This window comes from Equus przewalskii, chromosome 3 (genome assembly GCF_037783145.1).
Source record: "Equus przewalskii isolate Varuska chromosome 3, EquPr2, whole genome shotgun sequence".
NCBI classification, from domain to species: Eukaryota; Metazoa; Chordata; class Mammalia; order Perissodactyla; family Equidae; genus Equus; species Equus przewalskii.
The window spans coordinates 86476244-86502757 of record NC_091833.1 but is presented as its reverse complement, the minus strand read 5'-3'; the positions used below and the strand labels follow the sequence as shown (position 1 = coordinate 86502757).

The window sequence follows — 26514 nt, the reverse complement described above, 5'->3', positions numbered from 1 at the left end:
GCCAACCCCAGATAGCCCCCTCCTCATTTCATTTGGGGGTCACAATGGACAGTGGAATCTGCACAGCAATATGTGTGTGTATCAAAGTAAATATGCAATCTAATCACCACTGCTCTGAAAAGAACAACGCACAATTCCGCTACTTAGGTTTCTGAAATGAAAAGAGAAAAGCGCGGGAGTGGGGGGGAGGGAATCCCAAGAAATCAATCTCAAAAGCTGTTTCCAAGACTACCTTTTTGAGAAATTTAAAAATAAGGGTCAGTTTCTTATGCATAAGTTTGAAGGAGGGCAAATTCATAGCTAGCTCATGAACTTCAAAATGGTAGAACTCTAAAGAGCTATTTCCAAAACAGGCTCATTGTATCCAAAGCCTGAATTAATACTTAGTTGTATAGAAATATTTGGTTTTTTCCCCTCTACAATGGCTTAAGAGATCATCCAGAAATTTACACAGAGGGATTTTATTTTGTCCTGTATAGATTCTGCTTCCGACCATCAAAAGCAGCAGATTTTTCAACTTTTACTATAAAAAATCTCTTTTGGATTATATAATCTCTCAAACATTTTCTTCATCTGTTTTTTTTTTCACAATTATGATAAGATGTAATTAAAATGGCATTGATTTCACCAATATCCCAGAATGTAAACTGATAGTCAATGAAGTTCTAAGGAAAGTACAAAATGGTGAAATATTGTCACTCATTTGAAAATGAAGTAACTGAAAGCAAGTCAAATGAACCACCAATCCTTCAACACTTACTACAAACATAGCAGTCTACAGTAGATGTGGAACAGGAATGAGGCATGCGACACAGTGACTGTCAACAAGGATCTTAGCATATCGGAGAAACATAACACATGGAACTCTGGACAAACACATGATCACAGGCCTCCTAGAAGGGTTTAGACTTGAAGGAAAAGAGGTTGGACAGGTCCAACAGGGCCATTTTCTGTCAGATTAGTAAGCCTATTATACACATCATTTTTTTTTATTTTATGTGACATAAATATGTCCACACCTCTCATGTCATTAAGGATACCAATAAACAATGCTGTAAAAGGCAATTTCATGCATCTAAGAAACTTTACCGTATCTTTCCAACGTTAGTCATCATACTGTAATATTTATTTTCGACCAGTCTTAAGTCTCCCAATAGAATATGAGATATTAGAAGTCAGAGGGGCGTCCTAATGCACTTTTAGTACTTAGCTCTTGGCACCTATTGAAGATATAATAATCCAACATATTGTTGATGATGAATAAATAAATGAATGAATGGTGCTACAACAGTAGCTATTTATTTGGTGATTTACCTGAATACAAAGATTGATTCTTAACAACAAAACAAAGTACAGGAAGTTTCTACAAAGTTACATTTCATTAAGAAAATGGCCAAAATTAATAATAAAAAATACGCAAAAAAGATGTTCAGTGAAGCACTATTCATAACAGGAAAATGGCAACATTCTGAATTTTCAACAAGTGGGCAATGTGCTGTTTTATTATAGTCAAGCACAGGATAGATTATGGAGCTAGTAAAAATGACATATATGAAGGCATGTGGCAGAGGAAAATTATCTATAATAGTAAAAAAAATAAACAATAAGATGTGTAACCATAACTACCACCAAATAAAAATATGTACATATGTGAAAAAAGATTAGAATGGAATACATACAAAAAAACACTGGTTTAAATATACAGAGTCGGAGCTTATAGGTGAGTCTTTTCCACTCTAAATTTTTTGTAAAATTTGATGTTTATATTGTCATTTATAGATCCTATTTGTAAAAGTATTATTTTTAATATTACATGCTTAACAGTAATTGTTACAATTATTAATAGTAACTTATTTCGATAAATCCAAGTGCTATTGGAAGACGCCCCACCATTTTATGTACTAAGAATAAAAACAAAGTGCTGAGAATAATAGTTGTGAAATGTCAGCAATTGCAAGATACACCAAATTTCAAGAAAGTTAAAATATGAAAGATGTGTGTCTTAGTGTCAATAAATAGAATATATCATAAGTAACTATATAGGAAATTACTGGTAAAATAAAAGTGATCATTAGTAATGATTAGATAATAAGAAACTTACAAATCGGTGGGGAAATGGATAGAAATCTCTCAATCAGATAAATCATTTGATTCACAAATAGAAGATCTATCTAAGGATTGAGACAATGAGAGGAACAAGGACATCACACAACAGAAGGCATGTTCATCATGTCCCTGAGATGAAGTGTATCTGGACCAAATGGATTCAGCAAACGGATTATCAAAAAGAAATTAAGGTCAACCAAGAGGGCTAAACAAGATTTTTAACTCCTCTCTAAAAGAAGCTATGAAATGAATTGTTTTGAGTGGTACTTTCTTAAAAGTAATGCTGAAACTGCCTATCGGTTCATAGAGAGGGCTATTCATTGAATTTTGGTAACATCAAAATTTTTGCATGGGGGGGTGGGAGGGGGAGAGGTAATAAGCCCCATCTGTGAATGAAACATTATGGTTCACAAAACAGAATTAAAATTTGGAATTTTCCATCTACTAGTCCTCTAAGTTTTCTCCCCTAAGTTTACCCATTTTTATGAATAATACTGGCTTTTTATTAAAATAATAAAAGCTAATTAATCTCACCAGAACTTTTAGCAATTTAGCATAAAGAAAATAAAAGGAACTTTCCAATTCACAACAAAATCAAGGGACACTATCTTAACTGTCTCTGAAAAAGTAACCACAACAATGCAACAAATTATAGAAAACAAACTACAATGAGCAGGGAGACAAAAACATAACCCAAGAAAAGAAAAATGGCAGAAACAGTCAGCTTCATTATTTTAAAATCAATGACTTCATACATCTACCTATGTAAAGCAAAGGAGTCTGATTCAGTGCTGAACTACAAAAACAAAATGCAGGGGTCTAATATAAATTAATACATAAGATCAATTTGCTTAGCGTAAGAATGACTCATAAATAAAAGTCATAAAAGCCAAACTGGGAGAAAAATCAACAAAACCAAGAGTAGGTTCCTCAAAAAGATCAACAAAATTGACAAACCTTTAGCTAGGCTGAATAAGAAAAGCAAAGAGAAGACAATTAAATTCAGAAATAAGAGAGAACACAATCACATTACAGAAATAAAAAGGATTATAAGAGAGTATTAGGAACAATTGTATGCCAACAAATTTGATAACCTAGGTAAAATGAATACATTTCTAAAAACACACAACTTACCAAGATGGAATTATGAAGAAAGAAAATCAGACTTCTAATTCGTAATGAGACTGATCAGTAATTAAAAACCTCCCAACAAAGAAAAGGCCAGGACCAGATAGTTTCACTGGTGAATTCTACCAAACATTTTAAGAATTAATATCAATCCTTCTCAAACTTCTAAAAAAATTGAAGAGGAAAGAACACTTCCAAACTCATTCCATAAAGCCAGCATTACAGATACCAAAGCCAGTTTTCTACAAGAAAAAAAAAACAGCTACAGTCACAAACCAGGGCAGTGTTAACTATGGAAACCACCATCAGCAGATAAAGATAGGTTCAATCTGTTCAAAAACTGTAGTGTGTACTTTTAGGAGTTATAGATTCATAGAATTTCTGATTGACAAGGACCTTAAGAAATCATATTACAGGTGAAAATCATTTTATGGAAAAGAAAACGAGGACCCCAGGAAAAGGTACCTATGTGCCTCAATGTCACATAACTAGCAGGTGGCAAAACCAGGACCAGATCCCAGGTTTCCTGTGTTCCTCCATCTTCTCTAATAAAACTGTTGAGCTTACGGTCAGCAGTACCACCTTAGTATGTTGGTAGAAAAAGTCTCCACACAAAATCATCCCTTTTTTTTCCCAGTTTTCGTTAGATATAATTGATATGTAACACTGTATTAGCTTAAGGTGCACAACATAATGATTTCATACATGTATATATTACAAAATGATCATCACTATAAGTTTAGTTAACATCCAATACCATACATAGTTACAAATTTTTTTTCTTTTGGTGATAACTTTAAGATCTACTTTCTTAGTAACTTTCATATATATACACGGTATTGTTAACTATAGTCACCACGCTGTACATTACATTCCCAGAATTCATTTATCTTATAACTGGAAGGTTGTACCTTTTGACCAACTGCTCCCCTTTCCCCTATTCCTCACCCCACACCTCAAGCAACCATCAGTCTGTTGTCTGTTTCTCTAAGTTCGATTTCTTTAGATTCTACATATAAGTACGATCATACAGTACTTGCCTTTCTCTGACTTATTTCACTTAGCATAATGCCCTCAAAGTCCATCCATGCTGTCACAAATAGCACGATTTCCTTCTTTTTTATGGCTGGGTAATATTCCATCCACTGTGTTTGTGTGTGTGTATGTGTGTCACGGTTTCTTTATCCATTCAGTTGTTGCTGGACACTTAGGCTGTTTCCATATCTTGGCTTATTGTAAATAATGCTGCAATGAACATGAGGGTGCCTATATCTCTTCTAGATAATGATTTCATTTCCTTCGAATATATACCCACAAGTGGAATTGCTGGATCATATGGTAGTTGTATTTTTCATTTTTTGAGGAACTTCCATACTGTTTTCCATAGTGGCTGCATCAAATTTACATTCCCACCAACAGTGCACAAGGATCCCTTTTCTCTACATCCTCACCAACACATTTTATCTCTTGTCTTTTTGATGACAGCCAATCTAACAGGTGTGAAGTGATCACAAAACAATTTCTTCAAGACTCTTAACCACATCAGTATATGCCCAATATGGTTAAACCAATTCAACCCTGTCCTAGGAAAGGAAACTCCTAGAATTATATGGAAGCTTTTGTACTGATACTGGACTTTCTCATAGCTGTGGCTATCCCATCCCTGTGGAAAGGGGTGAGGGTCTGCCCCATGAGAGGTGGACTTCCCAGGGTCAATTATCTTGGGAAGAGGCAGAGCCTGAGATAAACAGGAACTAGCAAGGAAAGACCTGGCAGAAGGAAGAGGGAAATCCTCCCTTTCCAGGGCCTCAATCTCTTTGATGTCTGGACTCTACATCCAGATGTAAAGTCAGTTCCCGGGGTGGAGGTTGGTGGTCTAGGCCAGAGGCAGCCTTGTAGAGGGCTCAGTGAGGATGGGTCTAGGCCTGCTGTATCTAGTAGCCAATTTTATGAGACTCTCAGGGTTTTGTTAAAAGTCATAAACTCAGCTTTGATCTACTACAGGAATTAAGAACATGTTCTCAGGCTAGGGATGGAGTGGAAAATGGGAAAGCAGAGTCCCCAAAGAGCTAGCACAGTGCTGGCAGCAATGATTAAGAAGGTCCCTAAAGAAAAGGTGAACCTTTGGGACAGGAATCCAGGTACGAAGGCTGGGCTCATCTCATCATATGAAGATGGTGTCCTTTACTTATCCTCTCAAAGGAGGAGGCATTAATTTATAACTAGGAGACACAATGGGTTTCCTTACAAATCATCACAGGTTAAACACATTTCTCAATACTGACAATATAGGCTGATATTCAGCTGGTGAGCACAGTGATGACTGTCCAGAATGTTCACAGTCAGCATCCATTCAGACTGCCAGAAACTGGCTATTGACTTCTGTGTGTGTGTGTGAGGAAGATTGGCCCTGAGCTAACATCTGCTGCCAATCTTCCTCTTCTTGCTTGAGGAAGATTGTCGCTGATATAACATCTGTGCCATTTTTCCTCTATTTTACATGGGATGACACCACAATGTGGGCTGACAAGTGGTGCTAGGTCTGTACCCAGGATTTGAACCTTCAAACCCCAGGCCACCAAAGCAGAGTTCATGAACTTAACCACTACACCACCGGCCGACCTCTGTTGTTGACTATTTTGAGTTTCACCCTTCCAACAATAACACGTCTCTCCATCCTTAATATCTGCTATTAATTCCTAAGCCTGGGAGAACCCTAACCTTTGTGTTATACGCTTAGTGTTTATCCCAGATTCAGGAATGAATAAACATCCTATTAAGAAACTCTAAGCATCAGATATCATTATTCCCATTTTATAGGCTAGAAAATTGAGGCTCAGAGGAAGAACTCATCCACGGATAGCCAGTGGCAGAGCCAGAATTTAATTCCAAAACAAACAGAATTTGGGGACTGTGTAAAAACAGTCCCCTACTCTGGAAATCTATGCTCCAATGAAAGGTAACACTGCAGAGAACAAGAAACTACGGGACTTGAAGGTAAATGCATCACTATCTCTAAAATATTGATATGGAAAATACTGGTTAAAAGCATGGTTTTAATTCTACACCCAACTCTCATTCTGCAATTATTGTCAAGCATTACCTGAATATCTAAAGCCTTTACATATATTTGTACAACAAAATACTAGTTTGTTTCTTTAAATCCATGTATATGAACTATAAAACCAATTTAACCTTGCTTATTAAGAGAAAAACCCCAACATACATTTTTTTAAGGCCCTTGGAGGCCCTATGTGAATGTCTCATTTGATTAAATTACCAGTAGTTTCAACAAAAGACATAATTTAAGACGATTTAAGAGAAAAAATATGAATTTAACAATTTTTCCCTCAAGCCATTTCTTTAAACCTCTGACAAAATCTCTGTTCTAAGAAATTATTTCTTTTACTTTTTACTTAGAGACAAATGAAAATGCACCTGAATTGAATTACCACTGCTGTGGAAACACTGAACAAAACTACTGATGATGACAAGATTTTCTCAAAGGATGCCAGATTCCCTGAAGCATTACCCATCACCACAATAACCTTTAAATGCCCTTTCTCATATGGCTATCCCAGCCGTTACTTGTAACTAAAGTTCTTTTTGTCAAAATCAACTTCTTTCTCTCTACAGCTGATTCTTTTCAGCTACCACCTATTTTCTCTTCTTTCTACTTATTATAAGAGATCAGACACTAGTTTCATATGTAATTTTACTGGTACTATATCCACATTAAGTTAATTCATCAAAGCAGTCTAAATGCTATGAAGTTTTTTTTTAAAGATAGAAAATGCCACCAAATTCCCTTGTTAGTGGGGTGGCCTTTTAATTTATCATCCAAACCAGGACGCTTGATATGGAAAGGGGACATTATCAAAAATAACAACAGAAAACAGGCATAGTCAGGATTGTCCTAGCAAACTTATTTATTAAAGAACCAAATACTGTGCTAAAGCCAAAAGTCTCAAAAAGTGAAATAAAGTCCATGGTGGGAAAGCACACACAGAGGGTTCATATGTGAACACAAAGTCAGAGGAGTCAAATAAGAAGATTAAAAGAAGGCTGCTGTCTCTCTCAAGCACCCAAACCCAATGGCATTTCCAGATTCCCTAAACACAGCTCCTCCTCGCCTTGGATATTAAAACAGTTTGTACAGGGGAATTAAGTCCGTCATGTCATGTTCTCTTCTTGCTTATTTATTGGTTGAGTTTATTGCCACCCTCACACTCTTCCTTGATATTACCTTAACTTATCCCCTTCTTTATGAGTCTCCTTTCCCCTCTCTTCCCTATTTTATTTCCCATCACTTAAGCCAATCCACCAGAGTTAATGGGTACCTGCTACACACCAGGCACTGTGCTAAGTACCTCCTATATAAAATGGGGAATTCCAAGCTGAATTAGATACAGTTCTTGCCAGGTAAGTGTTCAAATTTTTGTTTGCAACAGTTTGTTTAAAACTCAATACAGTTTCACTCCAACCTCCATTTCTGCATGTGCTAAGCAGCCCACGCAAGGAGCACAATTGCCAAGTATTCTAGCAAAGCCATCCCTCTGTTTCTTTGTAGATGATTGAATATGCACACTGATGTAAAAGAATAATAAACTAAACAACTTTTGTTAAGGTGTCAAAATGTCTACCTCTCCCAACCAAGACACTGCGGCTTTTTGGGGAAGCAAACACTCTTTCTTGAAATCCTGTTTCCTCCTTGAAGCTGGTGAGGGATTGATCATGTCTTGCCCACCAATGAATTTCCAGCACCTTGCAGAGTACCTAGCACAAAATAGGCACTCAGTCAATATCTGCTGAGTAAATGCAGGAATGAGGGGCTCATGCTTAACCCTTTTTTTTATTGCAACTCCTCAAGATCTTTCCTCCATCGATTATCTTTTCTTAAAAGGCAGCTCCACTATAGGAACAGCTTTGGGGTCAGCCAAAAAATCTCCTGTTAAATCCTCAGCCACTTAATAGCAATGTGACCGGGAGCAAGTTTTCTAAGCACTTTCTTTGCCTTTTTTTTCATATCTATAAAATAGTCCTAATCACTCTGTATGCCTTATTTTTCTCATCTACAAAACAGAGACAGCACTATCTAGTTTGTGAGGTTTTTGTGGTATGTGTGAGATTTGAAAACAATTTATGAAAATGGCCAGGCAGGAGCCCAATAAATGTGTGTGGAACGAAAGAATAAATTGCCATTCTATTCTGTGGCTCCAGATCAAAACGTAACCATCAAAATTTAATTTGGAAGAGTCGATCTTCAGTCAAACAAGGTATTTGTACCAAGACGTGTAACACACAACTGGAGTCTGTCTACTGTTGAACATCAAAGGAAGAATTTAACATCTGCTTTGAAATACAGGAAGACAACAATTAGCTCACAAATAAAAGGGAAAGGTATGCAATTTGATTTTATTTTCACCACCAAAGTCCCCACGCATTCAGGAATTATCAGCTCACAGGAGACCGAAGCTTTTTTGCAGGGGTCGCATGGTGGGAGAAGATGACCCCGGAAATGGTTTTGAAATTCAGCATTTATTGATAGCTCCTGCTTTTCCCTATCAAGAATGGACAGGCCAAGTTTGCACTTACTCTAAAGTGCAAAACTAAACAGTCAAAAACTATAAGAATAAGATCGGGTCTGAAGAGTATTTTTATCCAACTAACTTGCTCTTCCAGCAATCTAAGATATAAAACCTCAAAAGGGAATAACATCATGAATCTTTGTGCAACTTTAAATTTATGAAAGAAAAGAAACTCTGACAGACAGGCGTAAGTTTATTTTGGCTGCAGAGCAATGTTCTGAGACCAATTCTGCTGCTGTTTCACCTTCCCTTCGGGCCAAGCAGGGGCCCACGGATGTCAGAAGCTCCCCGTGCCCCATTTCCAGCACACACACCTGAACTCACTGTCTACTGAGGCTATCAGAGCTCCTTACGGGCTCTTACCTTCCTCTTTTCCACTAACAGCGGCAGAGACGAGCTAGGAAACATCCCCAGGGCCTGCCTTCCCTTCTCACAGCTCACTGTGCTCCTCTCCTGGAAGACCAAAGAAACCCCAGAGTTTTTCAAAGCCCAGAGGCAACGCTGATCTCGAACAACATCTTCCATTTTCTTAAAAGCCATCATTTCATACCCTCTTCAAGCACAGAGAGCAGAAAACAAAGCTTAAACTGCCTCCTTAGAGTTCACGAAGTAGATGCAGTAGTTACAAGAGAACCTGAACTCTAGTTTAAAAGCAACAAAGGGTCATCCTGGGATAAACATGGGCTACAATATTGAAGTGTCAAATTCTGTCCTACAAGCTCACAATTTTGGCCTCCTTTAATGAGTATCTTAGCAAAAGTGGCTCCCATCTGGATGAGGATTTTTTTTCCCCTAAATTCCCAATGAGAAGGACCTGGCCACCCACTTCCAGAAAAAATGGCCAAGAAAATCCTATGAATAGCAGTGAAGCACTGTCTGATACAGCACCAGAAAGTGGGAGGATGATGCAAAAAGACCGCACAGGGTTCTGCTCTGCTGTACACAGGGTCGCTAGGCGTCAGAACCTACTCAATGGCACTAACAACAACAACAAATTCCCAACGAACCAGGCACACTAACCTATCATCACAACCTGTTTTCTCACCCATCCTCATTTTACAGATGCTTTCTTGCCAAAGGTCACAGAGTTTATAAGCGGAGAAATTAGGATGCAAACCTACGCAGTCTGACTCCAGGGCCTCTGATAACATGCCCTGGGCTGGAAAAGCACATCTATCTGTTCTTTAAATCTGAGTCCAGTAGGAACCATAAAACAGTGACCTTCAGCACCAAGGATCCACACATTTTTACAAACTGATGTCCTTTCCTGCATGAATGACAGTGTTAACATTTTTTTTACGGACCCAAAAATATCATTTAAGACAAGTGAGTTTTATACATGCCACAGCAATGCAGCAGCAAGCACACGTGCTTGCAAGAAGTGCACTGTAATCTCAGCTTTAGCCTTGGACAGCAACTCACAAATTATTTTTCAGATGAAACGACAATTAGGAATTTCCTAAAACTTTAGTGATCAATCTAGATGTCAAAGTAAAATCCAAGACCCTCTTTTTAAGTTCTACTTGACTATAACCGCAACTGAAGCTTTACACATATAAGAAAAAATTACTGAATTTTAGGAGACTGAAAAAGTCTTAGAGATTAGTCATCTTATCAACACATATTTTATTGAGCAAAGGGTTATAAAAGACCAAAAAAAAGGAATAAAACTGGATCCCAGTTCTTCAGGATCTTACAGTCCATTAAATTAAAGATTTTGCAAATAACTAGACCCAATTCAAGTTAAAAACAATAAAAGATAAAATCAGAATATGTTATCAGAGAAATTCAAGTAAGGTATTAAGGGAGTTCAACATACAGAACAGATTAATTCTAGGCAAAGCACAGTGGTCAAGAGCATAGACATGAGAGTCACACAGACCTGGGTTCAAGTCTTGACTATGCCACTCCCTATGCGTGTGACATTAAAGAAGTTATTTAACTTCCCTGAGTCTCAGTGTCAAAATCTTTAAAACAGGGCAATAACATCTACCTCTTAGAACTGACAGAGAATTAAATAAGATGAAACACGTAAACCTCTTAACACACTTCCCATCACATTCACAGGGTTAACTGCTAGCAGCAGCTTCCAGTCCCAGACATATTATTTTACCATCTCGTATGTCTACCTCCTTCTCTTACCAATACCCCTTAACTGCTCTGTCCAGGGCCCTACTAGATCCCATTATCAATTCTCCTTTAAAGATGAGGAAATAGACTTTGAGAGGATGGGGAACATGTCCAATTTCATAGGTAATGACAGACCACCATGTCCACCTCCAGATTCTTAGGCCTTCGGGCACATGGTTATTTCCTTGTCTAATCTCTCCTATTATTTTATAAGCAATTAAAAGGCAAGTAAAGCATCCTATTGTGTAAATTTTAAAAGATGCTCTCTCTAGGCAGGCCCAGCCCCAAGAGTGCACAGCTTGGTGAGTAATATGCTGAATGGTTATCGGTCCCCACTACCCACCACTCACACATACGCTTGTGCAGTGAACAATCCGCACAACCTCACGTGGCGGCCCTGGGTCTCTAGCCTCCAGTTTTCTCTTCTTCAGTCTCTATTCCATGCTGTTGCCCAAGTGATTTTTGTAAGGTTCCCATCTAATCATGAAATTTCTTCTACCTTAAAACTTTCATGGCTATATATTGCTTAGATGCCAAGTCTCTAGCGTGGCACACACGTGGCCCTCCTCACTCTGGCACCAAGGCTTTGCAATCTCAGATCCTACTCCTCTCTCTAACGTGCCCCACACCGCAGCCAAGGTGGACTTCTCGCCACTCTCTAAACACGCCACGAGCTTCCATTCCTCTGCGCCTTGACACACGCTTTACCAACAGCCCCATCCACTGTCCCCTCTTCTCTCTGTCCTCTAACTCAGCCCTCAAGACTTATTTCAATGCCAGCTCTCCGATGCAGCGAGCACCTTCCCCAATTCCTCAGGAAGTGACTGCCCCTTCCTCAGCAGGCCCACGGCATTTGTGAGTCTACCCTCCCCACCAGCTCCCCGAAGTCAGGAGGACACTCCACGGGCTTTCAAATTAGATGGACCAGAATTAGAATCCTAACTCCAAACATTTTCTAGCTGTGCGAATGTGGGCAGGTTACTTTCCTCCTGGAGTTCCAATGATCCCCCCTCCAAGAATCACTGTGAAAATCTAGTGACTTGACGCTAAGGCTTCCACGCTTGTTAAGACTTGGAACCAGTCTGAGGGCAGAATCCCAGGACATCTTAGTATATTCAATTGTATCATGTGAACTAAGAACTATTCTACTAGGAGAAATTATGACTTTATCATAGGTATGCAGGTTCCCTAATATAAAATATATGTGTGTGTGTGTGTGTATAAATATACACGTTTTTAAAATCCTTGTTATAAGTTTATCAATTAAGTGCTTGTTGTTTCTTAACTTTTTTTTCCCATTGCTAGTTGATCTTAACAAGTAGTAGCAGGTACCAAAAGTTTAGGAAAATACCAAGAATAAAAACTTCAAGATTAGAAAATTCTATTCATAACTTATTTTGGAAGTGATGGGTCAATAAATATCACTACTGAATTTTAGTGGTCAAACACCTTTTTGAAGAACACCCAGCCCAGCGCTTGTCACATAGTACATGTTGAGTAAATGTTATCTGAAAATGAATTTGAAACTCAAATTAAGTTCCTTGAAAGCTAGGGCACATCTCATCCATCTCTGAATAATGAGCTCTTAACATAGCACCTGGCACATAACAGTTGCACAACAAATGCTAGCTTAATAAATGAACTTCCAATTGAGACAGCACGCAAAGGTCCATAAAACATTCTGCATCTCCAATTAATCTGGATTTCAACTTGCTCCAGTAAATCCTATTCCAAAGTCTATGAAATGTTCCTTCTGGATTCATCACGTCATCTGACATATTCAGTTTCTTGAGAGGGAGAAATATTTAAGTAGAATCCTTTAGGCACAGAAATATTGATGAAGACAGCTAAGCATGAGGAAGATGTCACCTGCACTCTTATAATATAACAAAGGGACCAAAAAAGACACAACGTTTTATACACAACACCTGTTAGACAGCGATACTCACAAATTTGAAGACACACTCAGTCCCACACGTCTCTTGTTGAGAACATGTCTGGTTATGGTAAACACCGTAGAGATTACAGAAGGCGAATTCTATTTTATTCTCTGTTCACAACTGAAAAACCTACACCACATATTTCACATATTTATACTCCTTTCTCACTGAAGGCCAGGATAGCCTCAAATTAAACAAAAAGCTAAGATTCCTTTGTTTCTCATTCACTAAAAATGATACTATAGGTAATTGTCTATTAGCTTGGATAGTCCTTATTTATTAAGTGGAAAAGACAGGATGCCAAACAACTTGCAGCATATACTACTCTTTTAGTATTAACAGAAAATAAATACATACATGCATTAAATAGGATAAGATAATAGAAGCTATTTTTTACTCCTTTTAAAACAACCCATGGCTAATCTTTCAAAGGCGCATCTACATTTTGCCAACATTACAGACACAGGTTTCCAGAAATCTACCTCAAATAATTAAATAAAATGCTTGAAACAAGGAAGACTTTGAAAACACATTTGTGATTAAGAAAAAAAATAAACGTGGAGGACAAAAGGAAATTAAAAAGGAATGTGGAAGTTGCTTAGGGTTCTGAATGTTCCCTAAAACTGTATTTGCCACGCTAAAAAGAAATCACCAATACATTTAAGTACCCCTTATACTTTTCAAAGTACAGTCGTCCCTCAGTAGCCAAGAGGGTTGGTTCCAGGAACTCTGGGCGGATACCCCAACCCGGGGACACTCAAGTCCCTTACATAAAATGGCATAATACTGTGGTTAACATCGGCCCTCCTTATCCACGAGTTTCGACGTCACCAAACCCGCAGAAAAGGAGGGTCAACCATACTGTCAGAAATATTCTCTCTTGACTTTTGTAAATTTCAGAAAGGACTTCCCTCCTTCTCTCCCCACACACCCTTCTCCATTAATATTTACTTCCACATAACTAGTTCTTCAGGACTAGATTTATGTGGAACATACTTATCCATTATAAACTTCTTTTTTTTTTTTAACTCAAAGATGAATTGTGGACATCCTTCTGTGCATATAAATATGCACCCATGACATCAGTTTCAGCAAGCAGGGACCTTTTTGCCATGGTCTCTCTGGTAATGCAGGGGCTGTCTTTAGCTTATCATTGTGTTCAAAAGTCTAACAGATGCCTTGCCTCCACAAAATGGAAAATAACTTTTACAACAATGTCACAAAGGGAATATTTTGGTATAATGGAAGGGAAATATTTCACCAGAGACTATTAAATTTTAAAGAGATGCTAAATTATTTGAAAGGCAGTTCAAGCAGCTTACTTTCTAAGGCTAAGTTATATTTCCGATTTAAACACCACTGCAAATATCTGGATCCTGAAGTCAAGAGAATTAATCTTTTGTCCTTTTCATTCCACTTCTGTGGACAGATTGACGACTACCAACACAATCCTCTTCGAAATATCCTTCCAAGATGGAATAACAATTACACCACATAGGATTTCCTTTATGTTAAGGTTAATATGTGAATACAAGACTACAAGATTCACCTAAATAAATTGCTATCATTTTTTAAATTCCATTGACAATAGTATTTCACTACTGCAAGTATTTTGCTATAACAAAAAAATTGTTTTTGGAGAAAATTTTCAAAGTCCTTGCTTTCAATGCATTTATGTTTTAGCAAAGACTTGATGTCCCTCAGAAACTATATTTGTGGTATGTCTATACTGTGTGTATGTCTGTGAATATTTTTCAGTACAAATGTCTTATTTAACTGCAAATAGGTTTCATAATTAAAGACCTTTACCTTATTATAATTATTACAAAAGAATACACAATTTAATTATAAGCAAATTTTAGTACATACAATATAACAATAAAATCTGATCTTACTATGTAATGCTTCTATGAAACTTACAGTGCAAAATTCTTATCTGTCTTAATTTGTTTTAGACATGTTTCAACTAGCTCATTTGTACTGTCAGAACGTAGAGGAGCTGTAAGACACAGGACATACAAAGTTTAGAAAACTATCTAGTAATTTCACGGACAAACAGTTCTTGTTGTCAGTGATTCTGTTTCTGGAACATGCCAGAAAAGAGATGTGTGTGTATATGTGTTGTTTTGTTACATTCTTACGGGCCATTCATACTTCCAAGTAGTATCTACAAAAAAGTAGATTGACTTTATTATCTTTAAGGCCCATTTTACCTTGTCAAAAAGATCAGGAAATAAAATTAAAATGTATGGCCCCAAGCAATTTTTTCCGAAAGATACTAAAACTATTCATACAGGTGTCTCAATTAGAATACCTCAAATAATTTAAACAGATAAAATTAAATAAAATTAAAATTTATGGCCCCAAGCAGTTTTTTCTAAAAGATACTAAAACTATTCATACAGCTATCTCAAATAGAGTACCTCGAAAAGTTATAAAACAATAAAACTGACAGGTGCATCAATTCTTCCAAGACCAAGCTACTTGAGGGACTTAGTGAATAAGTGATTCCACATTTCGTTTTCCTTTCCAGACAAGAAAAGAATGAAATGGATTTCATTCTTATTCTAAAAATTGAGAACCAAAGGCCTTTCCAAAATATCTAAAAGTCTACAACACTTAAAGCTTGGAAAACTGGACTCTCTTTTCTGTGCCATCACATTACACTGCCTTACCTTTAAACTTTAATCCATCTACCGCACACCTCATCAAAGGTTTTATCACAACCTTCAGGACTCAGTTAATGAAACACAAAAGAAACGGCACAAGGCTGAAAGTCATCCTGACCACGTGGAAGTTTTTTTTAAAAAGGTCTCCTGAGTCCCTTTTCCATGTTTCAAATCCATAAGAGCATATAAAATTTACTAAGCCAGGAAAGAAAGAAAGAAAGAAATCAGAAAACACGGACCCAGTGTTAATTTTCGGAGAGAAGTACAGCAGAATTGTTAAAAAGCAAGATAGAAAATTACTTACTTTTCCCAGGTCTTTGGTACAAAGCTCAGAAGGCAAGCTCCCTTTTTTCCACAGAGTTTGTTAATTAATAGCAATCACTCAATGAGGTCAGGCAGCCCAAATATACCTAGAAGTTGTATAGAGACAAAAAGTTAAAATTCAAAGTCAGATTAGAAATTAAAAACCAAAAGACCCCATTGCTATTCAGAGTCACTCTGCATAATTAAAATATGGATTTCATTGGAATATCTAAATGAGGAGCTCTGTTAGCTATTTTTCTTTCAGAATAATACTAACAAGGCTTGCTAAATCTACCTTGTATTTTGATCTGCTATCTTATTAAAGTTCCTATAGCAGGAACGAGCGAGGCTTCTTGGCAACCACTCACAGTAAAAAACGTCCTTCTCAGGGAGTCATAAAAGGCAACTGAGGGAGGGTATGGACTTCTAATTATACTGTGACGCGGGAGGGAAGGTCATTGGAAATCACACTTGCCTGCCCACCTTCCAAAGCTGAGCTCATCTCACAAACACAGAGGTGCTTGTCAATAGAAGTGAACAATAACAACTTAAAGACAATCATCGACAACTTTTAAATGCCCTTCAGATGTATTCATTTAAGCACACTTCACTTTTGCAGGTGGGAATGAGAAGAGAGAGTCATGTTAACTTTTTTCTAACAGAAAATCTGAAAATTCTGCATGATCATAATGTCACTTAAAACACAAGTTATGGAGCCGGCCCAGTGGTGCAGTGGTTAAGTTTGCACAGTCTGCTTTGGCAGCCCAGGGTTCACCAGTTCAGATCCCGGGCAAGGACATACGCACCTCTTATCAAGCCATGCTATGGCAGGCATCCCACATATAAAGTAGAGGAAGATGGGCACGGATGTTCACTCTGGGCCAATCTTCCTCAGCAAAAAATAGAGGAAGATTGGTGGCGGATGTTAGCTCATGGCTAACCTTCCTCAAAAAAAAACAGTAAGTTATTTCCCCAACAATCTTGCAAAGGAATACACAGGTGATAACTCATTCATAAGATAGAAAAGTCTGTGTAGGTAAAACAGATGCCACAGGTAAACCATAACCTACAGAATGTGCACCCCTCAGGCTCACCGATTCTGGGCCTGAAGTTAGACATAATTCTAAGAAGCATGATAAACTCATTTAAAAACCACAAGAGATTGAGAAATAGGTTAATTAGAAGGCGGCAGGAAGCACTGCTACAGTAGGCAATCATAACTGAAAAGCAGACAGAATCCCACCAACATCAATAGGCATTACTTACTATTACTGCCATTGTTACTGCCAACACTTACACAGTGCTGACTCTTAGACCAGATTCTTCTCCAAGTGTTTTACATATATTAACTCTGTTTAGGGTAGAGACAAGCAGACTCTCCCCTCGACATCACCGTATTACCACACATTACACTCAGTTCTGCTGTAACACTTGTGTTTGTTCCAAGATTGACATATTACAGAACAATGTGGGCATAACTCTAATTTCACATTTGTTTATGCAGATTTCACTGTGAGAAACACCAAATAATAGCAGAAGATTGCACCCATGTGGAACCCAGCTGCAAAAGAATACAAAGACTGAACAAAGTCCTTGCCTCAAACACCTACTGGCATGCCCAGCCTCTACCAGTGTGCTATGAGCCAGATCCGTCCACAGGGTGCCTGAACTTTCCTTCTGATCCCAGCACTTCACAATAACCCAAAGTTGCAACCCTCCCAAGGCCTCAGTCCACAAGAAAACATCAGCACTTTGTCAAGGGAAAGTGCCAGATTTATTGTACTAGTTATTTCTTTCTTAACCATCTAATACATGTAAAATTGTGTTACAATTTTTATTCAGTTCCTATTTTGTTTTTTTAATGTGTCACTGATAAAGGTTTTTGAGTGTCGTGTCCCTGACCCTATTTTTCCCACAAGTGCTGTGGGTTTTACTGCATGATTTTACATAGCACGCTGATTTTCAGAAACGCATATATCACACTTTAGCAGGACTAACTGTACAATAACTAGTTTATGAGGATGGATTTAAACCAGAAAGGGTTAAATTGAGATTTTCATATCTTTTCACTATGTTAAAAAGGATTGCAACATATGTAACACAATTTTAGAAAGGTTCTCATTCACAATGAGTTCAATCAGCAAGCACAGACCCTTCAGGGTCAGTTTCAGTTATGTAAAAAATTTATTTCTGAGAAGTTCCCTAATGGTGTTAGACAAACGAGGTGTTACTACACCATTCCAGACAAAGATGATGGCGTTATAAAGACAGATTCTTTCAGACAAGAGGGCTTAATCGTAATTGCCACAAAGGACACACTGAATGGAATTACTTTTCATTTCTTGAAACCAATAAATTGAAAAAAGACTCTGAATACATCCTTCAAAAGTCCAAGATATGCATAAAGATATGTACAAAGAAGCTTTTCATTATAAGTCGTATCATTTTAAGCAATTTTAAAAAATATAAATATCCAACAATGGATAAACAGTTTAAAATCTATAAAATATTTAATAAAATGGGAAAATGTTTTCAAGCAGTGTTCATTGGGAATGCAGACTATAATGCAAGATGTTCAGTATGGTCCCAATTTTGTTTAAAAGTATCTATAACTAGAAAAAAACTAGAAAGAAAAAAATGTCAGCATTTGAATAGTTAGCTGCTAATTAGAGATCAGGGAAATCAGAGTAGAATAATCCTTACTTTCTTTGCATTTTCCTGTGGTATCCAAATTTTCCACAATAATCACATCTACTTTTACAATTAAAAATAACAGTATGCTGTACAAAAACAGAACAAAGGCATTTGATGGGAAAATTCACTTTTATCCTCACTTTAACTTCACATATGAATCCAGTCAATAGAATGAAGGCCAGCCCAGAAACAAGGACACCAGAAGCTTCCGCCACAAGTATTAATAAATCCAGTCACATGACCAAACCCTTGAAAGTATTTTCTATCTCACAATTCAAGGGCAAACACAGTCCCAACAGGGATGTTCAAAGTATACAAATCCATTACAGAGGCCAAAATATAGTTTGCTTTTACTGGCTAAAAGAGTCGTGGATTTAATAAAATCCAGATGAAAGAGGATTTTTTTTAAATTATATAATTGTATACAAGCTGTCTTAATGCCTGAAAGCAATTTCGTTCTGAATGAAGAAATTGTGTCATGGATAAAGCTCCTTTCCGACAAGATCAAGATTAAAGAAACACAAGGGGCGATGGATTTGGGTGTAGGGATGAGCACCTCACTTGGGGAGTTTTAAATAGAAAGTAAGAAGAGAGAGACTGATCTTCATGACCTCCCAAAGAACTTGGTTATATTAAAATTTTTCCAGCAACAACGAAACTTGACCTTGAAAATAATCCATTTGCCAAAAATGGTGACTCCTTAGTCATAAGGACGCTTAGTTTAATCCCATCACTGACAGTACATAAGAACTGAACGGCGAAGGTATTCAGGAGTCAAGGGCCAGCTGGGGATAATGTGGCCACCACACGCCCGAGTTCACTCACCTATGCTGGCTAGCAGCACATATAAACACGTGCCCCTTCATTTTCAGCGTAACCCAACCGGCTTCCCGAACACCCAGTAAGTATTTAGTGTAGAGCAATTGCTTTAATATGACCTTCCATTCTCAAGAATGTACTCAGGATTAAAAGTCAGTGGTTTTGTGTGTGTGTGGTTTTGTTTCATAAAATTACAAAGCATCTGTAACATTCAGTGTATACATTTGAATAACCACCATATTCTTGCTGTACAAAGCATAGATGTAGTGTCTTTGTTTTTCTGTTTTGTTTTTCTACTTCTCAAAATGCTGACTTTGATGAAAAACAAACAAAAATAAAACCCTTCTGTTTCAAATTTGCTTTTGTATTTTTAAGCATTTTTAAATGGAAAGAAAAGCTACTGGCTTCATGTTGTTTTGTCTTAAAGAATAGAAAAGGCAGGGGCTGGCCCAGTGGCACAGCGGTTGAGTTCGCACATTCCACTTCTTGGCGGCCCGGGGTTCGCCAGTTCGTATCCCAGGTGCGGACATGGCACCCCTTGGCACACCACGCTGTGGTAGGCATCCCACATATAAAGTAGAGGAAGACGGGCACGGATGTTAGCTCAGGGCCAGGCTTCCTCAGCAAAAAAGAGGAGGACTGGCAGTAGTTAGCTCAGGGCTAATCTTCCTCAAAAAAAAAAAAAAAAAAAGGCAAAGGAACATTTAATTATTCTATTATTTATAAAAAGAGATCACAAAGGAGATGCTCCGTTCCAGAAAAATCAGTCAGTTCAAGTTCAAGATCAGAGACTATCATTTTATCAAATGCATACTGATTACTTTGGAAAATAACTATGAAATTCGTGGCTTCTGTATCTCAGAAGTTGCTGCCTAAAATGCTACACATATGCACCTTTAGTAATTTGCAACAAAATATTATAACTAGCAAGTAAATTCAGATACTATATTCAATTATGAGTCTTCAAAATAAAAACTATGAGTTTTGACTTTTAAAAGAAGACATGCTGAGGGGCTGGCCCCGTGGCCGAGTGGTTAAGTTCGCGCGCTCCGCTGCAGGCAGCCCAGTGTTTCGTTGGTTCGAATCCTGGGCGCGGACATGGCACTGCTCATCAGACCACGCTGAGGCGGCGTCCCACATGCCACAACTAGAAGAACCCACAACGAAGAATATACAACTATGTACCGGGGGGCTTTGGGGAGAAAAAGGAAATAATAAAATCTTTAAAAAAAAAGAAGACATGCTGAAATATACATCCATCTATACATACCTCACCCTGATTCTGAAAATACAGAGCACTGAGGAACTCTCACTATGGAAACTATATTTCTTAAATTGTCCTAAGAATTAGCATATGTATAGCTCAGGAGAATACACTCTCTTAGCATTACCCGATATAAAAAAAGCGCAAGCAATTTTCAGTCTACCTGGAAAACAAGCAGAAGTTATTTTCTCAGGCTCTCTAGTCACTCCCCAGGCAGAATTCCAACATCATCTAAATTGATCTTTGGCACCATCTCACTTCCCTTTTTGCATCACTGTGCCTCCTCTGGTCCAAAGCCCAAAGACCTTCACTTTTGATGGCCTCTTCCTCTTACCAGTTCTTTCCTTCCAACTTCTATACTCCCAATGCCTCCATGGGAATGTTTTAGCAGAAGCTGGGGGATGGGGGAGCTTAAACAAACAATTAATGACTTTTAACCTGCTCTGGATTATATGCATTTTTAAGGAAAGCTTGAGTACTCAATCTTGGTGTCTAAATACCTTAGCACATTGGAGAAACAGTTGGGTCCAGGCCTGGGGTAAGAAAAGCACAAGATAAGCCTAGAACACTTTACTATGCCAGAAAGCAAGGAAGTGCTCAAATATTAATGCAGACACCACAAGAGGACATAGGAACGGCCTTGAAGGGGCTTCCACTGGCCAAATGCGGGACAGTTGGAACAACAAAAAGAATGATATGGATGAATTAGAACTCACCGAATAAAAAAAGGAACCATAAATCCTGATATTCATGAAAAGCGGGATAGTGAGAAGATCTTCTTTACAAAGAATGCCAGCTAAGAAACACCAAAGGAATAGCAGAACAGAAAATCCCACTTTGTAACCATGAAGGCAATAATTGATATGGTCAAGGATCATTAATGGACACTAAAACCATCGGGGAAAGGGTTGCTGTGGAACAGGATACTCACACAGTCTCAAAGCATCACCCCGCAGATTACTTATCACTTACCTAGGGGAAAAGGTATCTATAATGGAGAGCTCTGGCAGCCCACCTTACCCAAGTGATGGTTGGCATAATCAATGATAGGCCAATTGAACGTCATGTGTCTCCACAGTGACTAGTCTGTCAACATGCTTAATCTGTATCTAATCATAAAGTAACACCAAACAAATCCAGATTGTGGTACTTCATACAATCTACAATTGGAATCTTCCAAGATACTAGTGCCATGAATGACAAAAACAAAACAGAAACAGAGTGACTATTCTAGATTAAAGGAAACTAAAGATGAAATGCAATGAATGATGGTAGATGAATCTTGGATAAGGAGAAGGGTTATAAAAGATATCATTAGAATAATCGGAGAAATTTCAACAAGTATTCAAATATTATCTATTGTCTACATTATCTCTTATCTATATTATCTATATATATCTCTATATATCTATTATCTATATTTTAGATAATATTTCTTAGTGACAATGGTATTATGGGTTATGTGGAAGAATATTCTTGTGCTTGGGAGATACGTGTTAAAATATTTAGGGCTAAAAGGTCAGGATCTATAACTAAATCAACTGGTTCAGCAAAAATTTTTTAAAGTGTGTGTGTGTACATGGAGGGAGAGAGACAGACACAGAGAAAGAGAGAGAGATAGAGAGAAAGCAAATTTGGCAAAATGTTAGCATTTTATATGACAGGCTAGCTGTAACCTATAAAAACCAGTAACTATGGTTACCTGTAGACTATATCCACCCTTTATAAAGAGAGATCATAAAGGAGCTTATGATTGAAAGGAAACCGACACGAATAGGAATAAAGTTCACTGGTGTTAGAGCACCTGGTCCATTTTTCAAAAAAATTTTTCCAATTCATTTCTCTTCTGTAGCAATTAATGGTCGATAATTGGGAGAAAGACAATTGAGGGAAAAAAAGAAACCCAAGGAAGAGGATGACAATGGGTAAAAATTAGCAAGAGAAAAAAGTTCAGCTGTCTTCCTCTTATTTTGAAGAGATAGGTCTAAAAGTTAAAAGTGTTGCCTTGTTTCCCATCCTGGTGAGAAACCCTGTGTAGGTGTGGACATTTCCAATGAGCCAGAAAGTGTAAAATCTTTGCAAGATTTCTACTGACCAAACACCCTGGCCAGGGAAGGCTGAGCACTTCATTTCATGCCCACCCTTGGTCAAGCCTAGAACAAGGCAGGCATCAGAGTAACAATCCATGTAAGCAAACATGCATCCCAGACCCACAGCTTTCAGCAGTTGCCCTTAAACTTACTGTGTCTGAAACCGAATTCTCCCCACCAACCTTGATCCCTTGTTTCTACTACCTCTTAGCCTATCCAATCTCAAAATTGCAGCTTCACCTTTCATTTCAGTTTCCAATGGCCCATTCTTCACACCTCCTCTTCCTCGTTCACACCCGCTAGGCCACATTGGCCACAAAGTCCCTCACTTCCCAGGCAGAAACAGCCTCTCTTCTCTCCGTTCTTCCTCAGTATTTCTGTTAAAGCATTCACTTGGCACTTTTTTTTTGTCTTTTTTTTTTTTATGTTATGATAGATTACAACCTTGTGAGATTTCAGTTGTACATTTTTGTTAGTCATGTTGTGGGTACACCTCTTCCCCCTTTGTGCCCTCCCCCCACCCCCCCTTTACCCTGGTAACCACCGATCAGATCTCCTTGTCAATATGTTAACTTCCACCTATGAGTAGAGTCATATAGAGTTCGTCTTATTTCGCTTAACATAATACCCTTGAGGTCCATCCACGTTGCTGCGAATGGGCCAATTTTGTCTTTTTTTATGGCTGAGTAGTATTCCATTGTGTATATATACCACATCTTCTTTATCCAATCATCAGTTTCTGGGCATGTAGGTTGGTTCCACGTCTTGGCTACTGTAAATAATGCTGTGATGAACATAGGGGTGCAAGGGACTCTTGGGATCTCTGATTTCAGGTTCTTAGGATAGATACCCAGTAATGGGATGGCTGGGTCATAGGGTATTTCTATTTTTAACTTTTTGAGAAATCTCCATACTGTTTTCCATAGTGGCTGTACCAGTTTGCATTCCCACCAACAGTGTATGAGGGTTCCTTTTTCTCCACAACCTCTCCAACATTTGTTGCTCTTGGTTTTGGATGTTTTTGCCAATCTAACGGGTGTAAGGTGATATCTTAGTGTAGTTTTGATTTGCATTTCCCTGATGATTAGCGATGATGAACATCTTTTCATGTGTCTATTGGCCATATTTATATCTTCTTTTGAGAAATGTCTGTTCATGTCCTCTGTCACTTGGCACTTTCTTATCTTTGCCACAGAGCATTGATTCCACACTTGCCGTAGCAAGTGCTTTGCTATGTTATCTCATTTAAAAATCACTGTCATTCCGTGAAGTAGTTTATATTATTTTAACCCTGCTTTACAGAAGAAATGGACACTCGAGTGAAATAATATGTCCAAAGTCAGCGAGTTGTAAAGCTGATATTCAGACTCTGGTCTTCTGATTCTATCCCAATACCAAGGGGCTTCATATTGTTAGTTATGTTCCCTGCCCTTAAATGAAGCCTACGATCCTTAAGGAAGGGATCCATTTTATCCAACTCTGTGCTCTCTCCAGAGCCTAGCAATACCCATAACTCATGTTCATTGATTTATATTTAAAGACTCAACTCAGAGACCATTTTTCTTTCTGACTTCCAGGCCCCATCCCTGCAGAACCAACCACTCCCACTTCCTTGCCCTCTGTATGCATCTACTGCAGCATATGCAAGCCTTAACTGCAGGGTCCATGACTGCCTCACGTGTGCTGGAACACAGCAGGCACTTAATGAATGTTCATGGAATGAAAGATTTATGCGTGAGACAGTGGAGTTTCTCAACAGGGTTGCTATGCTTTGCTAAAAAAAAAATTTGACCTCATTTTTATCTTTATCTCATGCCAAGGGAAATTATTTTAGGAAAGAGCGACAGAGTGGAGATGGAGAAGAAGGGAGAGTACAGGTCTTGGCCTGTGGGTCCTATCCACTTCATCTGTGGCCCTGGGTATACTGTGTTCTGGAGCAGTGCTTCCAAACTTTAATGTATATGTAATATCATTCCATACAAATCATGATTCAGTATATCTAGGGTAGAGCTCGAGATTCTGCATTTCTAACAAGCTCCCAAGAGATGTTGATGCTGCTGATCTATGGACCACACTTTTTTTGTTGTTGTTGTTGAAGAAGATTAGCCCTGAGCTAACATCCATGCCCATCTTCCTCTACTTTGTATGTGGGACGCCTGCCACAGCATGGCTTGATAACTGGTGCATAGGTCTGCACCCAGGATCCGAACCAGTGAACCCCAGGCCACCAAAGCAAAGCATGTGAACTTAACCGCTGTGCCACCGGCCCACCCCTGGACCACACTTTTGAGTAGCGAAAACTTCTAGACAGTTATAGTGAAATTATGCCCATTTAAAGAGATATAACATGTAGACTAAAATGACTAGACATAAATTCAGTGTGTTAATGCTAGTTATCTCTGGGTTTCTTCTTTCAGCTTTTCTATAATTTGCAAGTATTCTACAATGGCTCTTGCTGATGTAAAAGAAAAATTTTTAATGCTATATATATACACGCATTAAAAAACTATACATTTAGGGGCTGGCCCCATGGCCGAGTGGTTAAGTTCACGCGCTCCGCTGCAGGCGGCCCAGTGTTTCGTTGGTTCGAATCCTGGGCGCGGACATGGCACTGCTCATCAAGCCACGCTGAGGCAGCGTCCCACATGCCACAACTAGAAGGACCCACAACGAAGAATACACAACTATGTACCGGGGGGCTTTGGGGAGAAAAAGGAAAAAAATAAAATCTTTAAAAAAAAAAAAAAAACTATACATTTGGACATTTCCACTCCGCATAGCTACATCATTATTTAAGCAGGAAAATATATCTAAAAGGACTAGACCTGGGAGATAACAGGTTGGTGAATTTAGCAATTCCCTATCTGCTTATTTTAACATGAAGATTAACATAAAACAGCAATTACCCTTAACAAGCAGTCACCATGACAAACATCGTTTTTCCCCGGTTCTTTCCCCTAAAAGAGAAAGAATCCATTCAGATGAAATATGAAAAAAGGCAAACCAAATTAAAAAAAAAGAAGAGAAACAAGCAGGCGCTACACTAAACCTCTTCCAAGTGTGTCAACAGAATCACGCGAAGGTTGAAACGGAGGTAGAAACACATTTCCCCCAGCAGAGCGGGGGTGGGCTGGGTTCCACAACAAGGCTAAACGGAATAAATTAAAGCAGCACTCGCTGGTGCACCTGCAAGTGAGGTGGAAAGAAATGATCCTCAGAGGAGCCCTTCCAAAGCATAACAAGGAGCGATCATTAAGAAAAGGCAATCAGAGGGTACACATTTGCAAGAAGACATTCCCCAAATACGGGACTCCTCTTCAGTGGAGTTCCGATGGATGACTGGGTATATTCCGTGAGTTGAAGAAGTTGCAGCCCTGGCAGGTGGGCATTTCGCGTCCACTCTGATACCTGCAGCAATTCCAGACATTTGCCGAGCCACATCTGTCTGCGACTTGGGGAGAGGCACAAGGAAAGAAGGAGCCGAACTGCCCCGCGGCATACGCAGGGCATTCAGGTTTAAGTAGAACTAACAAGGTTCTGCATCCTCTGCTTTCCAACCCTCTTCTAGCTTCCGGGAGAGAGCTTCCCGTCACAGGCATCAGGTATTCATACTGTTCAATTGCACTCACAGTCCTGATTATTTTGCCTTAAAGAAATATTGTGAAACTCATTGTGAAATTACCCACAAGGATAAGAAGTTTCTGTCGGGAAGGCTCATATATACAAGGGAACCAAAAAACACTTCTGTCTGTCTACACAGTACTATTAAGGATGTGGTTTCAC

At 38.5% G+C, this 26514-nt stretch overlaps 1 protein-coding gene across 34 annotated transcripts in view; it reads right to left on the bottom strand.

The window, feature by feature from the left end:
* The window catches only part of APBB2 (amyloid beta precursor protein binding family B member 2), a 373646-nt gene that overhangs the window by 246737 nt on the left and 100395 nt on the right, over positions 1-26514 (bottom strand). For 25 of the 34 annotated variants that reach the window (XM_070615061.1, XM_070615046.1, XM_070615065.1 and 22 more), the window contains one exon: positions 15866-15971. The exons of the other annotated variants lie outside the window; for them this stretch is intronic. The gene's annotated coding sequence lies outside the window, so the exon portion shown is untranslated. The remainder of the gene's footprint in view (positions 1-15865; positions 15972-26514) is intronic. 34 annotated transcript variants of the gene reach the window in all.